This window comes from Ziziphus jujuba, chromosome 8 (genome assembly GCF_031755915.1).
Source record: "Ziziphus jujuba cultivar Dongzao chromosome 8, ASM3175591v1".
In the NCBI taxonomy this organism is placed as follows: Eukaryota; Viridiplantae; Streptophyta; class Magnoliopsida; order Rosales; family Rhamnaceae; genus Ziziphus; species Ziziphus jujuba.
In genome coordinates, this window is record NC_083386.1 from 3,524,832 (window position 1) to 3,532,607 (window position 7,776).

A 7,776-nucleotide genomic window follows, 5' to 3' on the forward strand; every position below is an offset into this window, starting at 1 on the left:
AACCCGGCAGAGCCTCCCCTAAGGATTGGACTTACCACAATTTTTTTGCATTGAAAATACACTTATATATACACCACATTATTCCTCCCACCCGTCCAAGATCCCTCATCGGAACCCCAGACAAATCCTGATCCTAGGAAAACCCTACCGAACCTTCCAATGGAAAACCCAGCAGAATCTCCCTTAAGGGTTGGACTTACCACAATTTTCCTGCACTTAAAATACACTTCTATATACACTACATTATTCCTCCCACCTTACTACAATTTAATTCCACAAGTTTGCAGGACTTCAAATAAATTACAGGGAACCAGTGCATAATTAAATAAATGAACGTCCAAATAGTATACAGAGCATTATCAGTACTATTGAATATGAAATTTAATACAATATAAGATAAAAGGAAATAATACAAGATAGAAAGGAAAGGAAAGGCCTCTTGGACTTTCGGCAACGAACCAAGACGTCGAGCTCATCCCCGGACAATCAACGTCGACTAACCTGGGCCTAAGAGAATGGAATTTAAAAATATAATATGCTAATCATCTCAGTGAGTAACCCAATCTACTATACAATAATAATAATAATAAAATGGTAAATAATTTAGTTAATTGATTAATAGGAAATAAGTAAATAAATAATAGGTAATTAAAAATAATATTTTTCCTCAAAACCCTCACGATTCACTCAGTTGGAAAAGTTTCATTTTTAAATCATTTTCCCAAAATCCAACATTTTATGCCCCAAAAATTCAAAAAATATTTAATTAATAATTTGCAATTAAAAGATAATAAATTAATAATCCAAAAATTTTTAGTGAGAAATAATTATAAAAAATAATACTAATGACAAATATTAAATTGGGAATAAAATATTGTAAGCAATTAATACAAAAACACAATAAAATTTATATTAACAAAAATGATCCAAGAAATATGTAAATAAATAAAATAAAACCAAATAATTAACAATAAAACTCAATTTAGAATGCCAAAACAATTTAATTTATAAAACACTATTAAAAACATTTTAATTTAAATAAAATTATAAAATATTGTATAACTAAAATCATATCGTGAAAACCATATGATGCACCCACTATATACCAGTGGCGCCAACGGTACCCAGCGTCCCGAGTACTGTCAGACAGGAGGTTAAAGAGAGAAACCGGCATTCGGTCGCGTGGCGTCCCATTGCACCGTTGCAAACAGACGTCCTGGCTATGGAGGGGTGGCCTACCCTCATCCGATGGCAACCACAGGACAATCCCATAATCACCTGTACGCTACTCACACCCACTTGTGCACTCACCACATCCACCTGTGCACTAATCATATCCATATATAAAAAACACCAGTACGTGTATGGTGCATTTAAAAAATCATAAAATCAATATATTTATTTTTATCTCAAAATCTCATAAATACTACCGAGTTTATTCCATCCAATTAAACCCGTAAATTCTCCACAATTCCTTTATAAATCATCGTCATAAATTCTTCGCATAAATTCCATCAATTTCAAATCCATCAACTCTCAATTCCGTCAATTTAAATATGCAAATTTTCCAATTGCATAAATATTTTTGAACATAATAATTTAAATCAATATTTCTTTCTTAAATCTAAAAAAAAAAAAACAACAATTTGAATCAAATATGTCATTTAAACCTCATCAAATCCACAATAATCAAAATTCTCATAAATATACATTTTCAAACACATAATAAATCCATCAATGAAATTAACAACAATTTAAAATAAATATTCCTTCAATTCCTCAAAATTCAAAATATAATTAAATCATATAAAAATTCCAAAATTCATAAATCCATATAAATGCATTTTTATTGCTTGAAATAAACTCACAATAATTTCAACAATAAATCAAAAATGTTAAAATCATAATTTCCTTAAATATCAAATTTCCATAAAATCTAAATTTTCATAATTTGTCAAAAAAATCATATACTTCAAACTATTCAAATATTGGCATCAAAATTTAATTCACATTTTATCACATAATCAACATAGAATAAAAACATTCAAATATTAGAATATTTCAAAATATAATTAATTTAACACCAGAAAATAATTTTGAAGGTGGATCACTCACATCGAGCACGCAATCCAACCAAGATCCTCCATAGGATCAATTCTACGGCTCACAAGTGCTCCTAAAATATCCACAATACACAAAACTAATTATTTTAATATTTTAATTGGGTAACTCCCAAATGGGTACCCGGGGAGCGTACACAAATGACAACCAAAATTTACGAATCTGGTCTTACTTTTTGGAGATAGGATCCATGATGGCCGGAATCTCACCGAAAGCTCTCAAATTTTAGGCCTTCAATTCTCACAATCCGTTAAGAATTGAGGAAAGTGGACACCGGATTTGGGTTCAGGGGGTCGGAATTAGTGGGAAAGGATGGGCGGTGCAACTGGAAACTCATCGAAAAGTCGATTTTCAGATGAGCCGCCGTGGTCACGAGAACCCATCAACGCCGGCGGCGCGTCCGGTGGCCACTTTTCAAGATTCCTTTGTGGGAAGGTAGATTGGAGAATGGGTGACTCAACGGGATTGGTGGTGAGGCAAATGGAGGTCTGGTTTGGGAGAAATCGGTCGAAGAAGGAAATAGGTCGCTCACCGGAAAACACCCCGATCCAGGCGCGTCGTAGGTGATCTAGCCGTGATTTTTGGCTGGTCGGCCGGTTTTGATGGGTGGGTCACGGTGGTCAAGCGTATGTACAGTTTGGCCAGTCCTTCCCCTTTTTCTCTCTCTTTCTCTATCCTCTTTCTCTTTCTCTCTCTCCCTCCCCTTGTCAACCAGTCAAAACGCCTGTGGGTGCCATTGTGCACTCAGGGTGGGTCTACTTTTTGTGACACGTGGCATCACTGTTCACACACATACAGATCCATAAATAGTAAACGCTGTTTTCGAAAAATTTCACAAGTCCATAACTTTCAAACCACATGTCCAAATCGGGCGTACCACCAGTCTATAAACTCGCATTGACGAGTACTGCACAACCACACATGAGTCAAAGCTCAACTTTGCATGAACAAAAAGTCAACTCCGGCACCCCTTGAACAATTTGGACCTCAATTTGTTTTGCTCATAACTTTCAAACGGTAGCTCCATTTTGAACATGATACTAGTTTACGAACTCGGGATGGCATGTACTTTGCAATGGTGTCTCGGCCAATGCAAAATTCCACCCAAAACAAAAAATCAAAATTTTGACCCTCTCGATCAACAGTTAATCTCGGTCAACGTGCAAAAAAATTCCGACGTATTTTGGGACAGGGTGTTACAACAAATCTTGAGATAAGATGTGCCTCTTGTTCTACATCATCTCAAGCCGCCACATCAGCAAAGGAGATTAAAAATCAAATAGATTGTGATAATAAATAGGCCTCCATCGGATAAGTTACAAAACTCATGTATTGGTTTGTTGTAGAGCTGTAGCTAAGTGAATCCATCTCGGATAAGAATCGTGTTAGGACCCGTCCAAAATTCTTCACTGGAACCCTAGACAAGCCCTGATCCCAGGGAATCATTAATTTAATAAATAATAATTAAATAATCCAAATATAAATAAAATGTAATAAAATATAATAAATAAATTTAGAACACTTACATTAAAGAAATATAACATAAAGGAAAATTTTTCAATATATCTAATTCATAAAATTTGATTTAATAAATCAAAATAAATAATGTAAAAAAATATAATTTAAATAATTATAAATAGATGGTAACGTAAATAAAATATATTTAATTTAAATACGATTTTAAACCTTTAGAGTTTGAAATTCCTGTCTAAAAATTTATACTTGACGCACCACACCATATACAAGTGATGTTCTCCGATACTCAGCGTCCCGAGCACCGTCCGGCAAGAGGTTAAAGAGAGACACTTGCATATGGTCGCTTCGGCGTCCCGACAGTGCTGCTGCTTAAACCGTTGTAACACCCCGTCCCGAACCATGTCGGAATTTTTGCACGTTGACCGAGGTTGACCGTTGACCGTTGACCAAGGGGTCAAAAGTTGACTTTTTGATCTGGTTGGAATTCTAGGTTGACTGAGATACCGTTACGAAGTACACGTTGGCACGAGTTCGTAGACTGGTAGCACGTTGAAAACGGAGCTACGGTTTGAAAGTTATGAGCAAAACAAGTTGAGGTCCAAACTGTCCAAGGGGTGCCGGAGTTGACTTTTTATTCATGCAAGGTTGAGCTTTGACTCATGCATGGTTGTGAAGTGTTCGTCGATTCGAGTCCGTAGACTAGCGGCACGTCCGATTTGGATATGTGGTTTGAAAGTTATGGACCTGTAGAGTTTTTCAAATATTGTATTATTTTAATATTATTTTTAAACGCGTAATGATGTGCCACGTGTGACTTAATGAAGGTGACCATGTGTCACCATGGTGAAATGCCACATGTCAACCATGTGTAAAAATCAAATTGTTTTATTATTATTTTAAATAATAATATTATTATTAATATTATTTAATCATTTTTATTTTATTTCTTTTTCTTTTTCTTTTTCTTTTCTTTTCCCCACGTGGGAAAACACCTGTTTTTTTTTTCTTTTTTTTTTTTCCTTTTCTTTTCTTTTTTCCCTTCTTCTTCCCCAAGCCACCAAAAAACACACACACACGCATAGTTTTTTTTCTCTCCCACCGGCCGTCCCTCTCTCTCTCCTTGCTGCACTTTTTCTGGCCACCGGCACCATGCATGCGCCGGCAGCCAAATTTCTGGCCGAATGGCCAGCCGACGTGCCGGGATCGGCCTCCATAGCCGGCGGCCGGTGTGCCGCTGGTTCGGCCATTTTCCGGCAGCGACCGGTCGTGCAGCTGGTCCTTTCCCACTAATTTGGACCCTCTGAGTCCGATTCTGAGCTCCAATTAACTCAACTCCCGTCGATTTACAAGATACGAAGGGATTAAATCCGGCCGAAGCTTTCCGACCAAACTCCGGCCACTTCCGGCGGAATTGGGGTCGATGGAGACCGGTAATGCGCTCCTCGTTCCACAAGCTTCGATTCGGTATATCATTCGCCTATTTTGGTTAACGTTTGTGTTTGACCCCCCGGGTACCGGGTATTATTTACCCGATTAAAATATTATTTTATTTGACTATCTGTGAATTTTGTTCTAGGAGCATCGGTGAGTCGTAGAATTGATCCCGTAGTGGATCATGGTTTAATTGCGTGCTCCAAGTGAGTGACCCACCTTTAAATTAATTTTGGGAATTTAATTGGTGAATATATTATGTGTGATTTAAATATTTGGAATTTAATTTCTATGTGCCAAATATTTATTTGATTTATTGTGGAATTATTTGTGAATTTATCGTATTTAAGAAATGTGCATTTCACCAATTTATGCCATGTGAAATTATTTTATGGTTTTGCGAATTTTGAAATTCGGGTGGTTTTAATGTTAAATTGGGCATGATTTGATTTTCAAATATTTCAAAGAAAATATTTGGTTATGTTGGTGATTTCAATTTTTATAGAATATGCCCATGGAATATTATGAGATTTGATTATGATATTTCGAGAGTTATTTATGCTATTGGGAAAATGTGGATATTTGAATTGATGGATTTGGGAGTTGGTGGATTTGAAAATCATGGAATTTATGGTATTGATTATAAAGAAATTGTGGAGAATTTTTCGATTCAAGCGGATGGAATATACCCGCTGTGTTTATGCAAAAATGTGAAATTTATTATATAAATTAAATTTGTGAGTTTTGATTTTTAGATGTACCGTGCACGTACTGGTGTTCTGTTTATATGTGATATGGTTAGTGTGCACACGGTTGTGATTAGCGCGCAGGTGGGTGTGATTAGCGCGCAAGTGATGTGATTAGTGCGCAGGTGGGTGTGAATAGTGCGCGGTTGATATTATAAGGTTGTCCTGTGGTTGCCATCGGATGAGGGTAGGCCACCCCCCATGGCCGGGACACCAGGTTAGCAGCGGCGCAGTGGGACGCCACGCGACCGTATGCCGGTTTCTCTCTATAACCTCCTGTCTGGCAGTACCTTGGGACGCTGGGTACTGTTGGCGTCACTGGTATATAGTGGGTGCATCAAATGATTTTCAGAACTGTGTTTTAAAAATAAAATGTTGTGAAACTGTATTGGAATTAAAAATATAATTATTACGGTTTTGGTATTTATTTGATTGGGGTTCTTAAATTAGTTTAATTTTCTCTTTACTTAATTATTCAATAAATTAATTTTCTTTAAATTAAAATTGTCGGATGCGTGACTTATTATATTCTATTTGATATTTAGTGAATTAATTGATGTCTTGGTTTTTGGGGATTACGAATAAAGGGTTTGTGAAAAGGTTTTAAAAGGGGAACTTTTCCAACTGAGAGACTTGTAAGGGTTTTGAGAGAAATTATTATTTTTTCCAATTAATTATTATCTATCTACTGTATTACCGTGGTATTATATTGTATAGTAGATAGGGTCACTCACGGAGATGATTAGCATCTCACACTCTTAAATTCCGTTCCCCTAGGTTCAGGTTGGAGACGTTGATTGTCCAGGGCGAGCCCAATGTCTCAGTTCGTTTGCCGAAGGTTTAAGCAGTTTTCTTCCCTTTTTCCTCTTGAACTTGTATTGTTTCCTTATCTGTCATTTTATAAATTCCACATATATCTGTATAATGCTCTGTATACTGTATTGGACGTGTTGTTTTTATTTATGCACTGGACTGTTGTTGCTTTTGAGAAGTGCTGAAATTTGTGGAATAATTTGTAGTATCGTGGGAGGAATAAAGGGATGTTTTTTTTAGAAGTGTGTTTTCAGTGCAGGTAAATTTGTGGTAAGTAAATCCCTTAGGGGAGGCTCTGCCGGATTTTCTGTTGGAGGGTTCGGTAGGGTTCGGTAGGGTTCCCTAGGATCAGGGCTTATCTAGGGTTCCGGGGAAGGAATTCTGGACGGGTCCTGACACCGTCATCTCGGCCATAGAGGGGGGCGGCTTATGTGCATTATATAAAACTTGCCTACCCTCGGTCCAATGGCAACTCACGGGAGACATTATAATTTGAGCGCTCATCCACATATACAATACAGAACACCAGTATTGTATGAGTGCGTTTAAAATAAATAACTGTATTATTATTATAAAAAGGTACGTAATTTTTCCAAAATTCATCATTGGAATTATACCATTTTTCGAACCCACAATTTTCTTTAACATTTCTAGCATAAATCCACCAATAACGATATACGAATAATTTTTTCCCAAATCATAAAATCAATCAAATCATGATCCACGGGCATAATTATAAAATTTGAAACCACCAATTTAACCCAATATTTTCCTTGAAATATTTAAAAATCAATTCATGCCCAAAAATAATAATATTAAAATCCAAATACAATTAATTAATGAAAATACCTTGCTCATGCGTAATAAATACAATTAAATCACAATAATAATAATCGAGAATTTCTTAATAACCCAAACTTTCATTTAGCATCAATGGGTATATATATATATATAATAATATTTTTTCCACAATTGTACTTAAATTCCACCACATGAACATAATTCTAGATATCAAATTAACATAAAATAAATATAATTAATCACCCCAAAATAGTTTTAAAGGTGGGTCACTCACCTAGAGCACGCAATTAACCCAAGATCCTCCATGGGATCAATTCCACGACGTACATGTGCTCCTAGAACAACAATATTACACATTTCAAATAAATTAATATTTTATTCAGGTAAA

At 35.9% G+C, this 7,776-nt stretch overlaps 1 long non-coding RNA gene across 1 annotated transcript in view; it reads left to right on the plus strand.

Annotated features, from left to right (window-relative positions):
* The window catches only part of LOC132805111 (uncharacterized), a 32,042-nt gene extending 25,438 nt beyond the window's left edge, over window positions 1-6,604 (plus strand). The window contains exon 3 of the long non-coding RNA XR_009640445.1: window positions 6,552-6,604. This is a non-coding gene — a long non-coding RNA (uncharacterized LOC132805111). The remainder of the gene's footprint in view (window positions 1-6,551) is intronic.
* The last annotated feature ends 1,172 nt before the right edge of the window (window positions 6,605-7,776 follow it).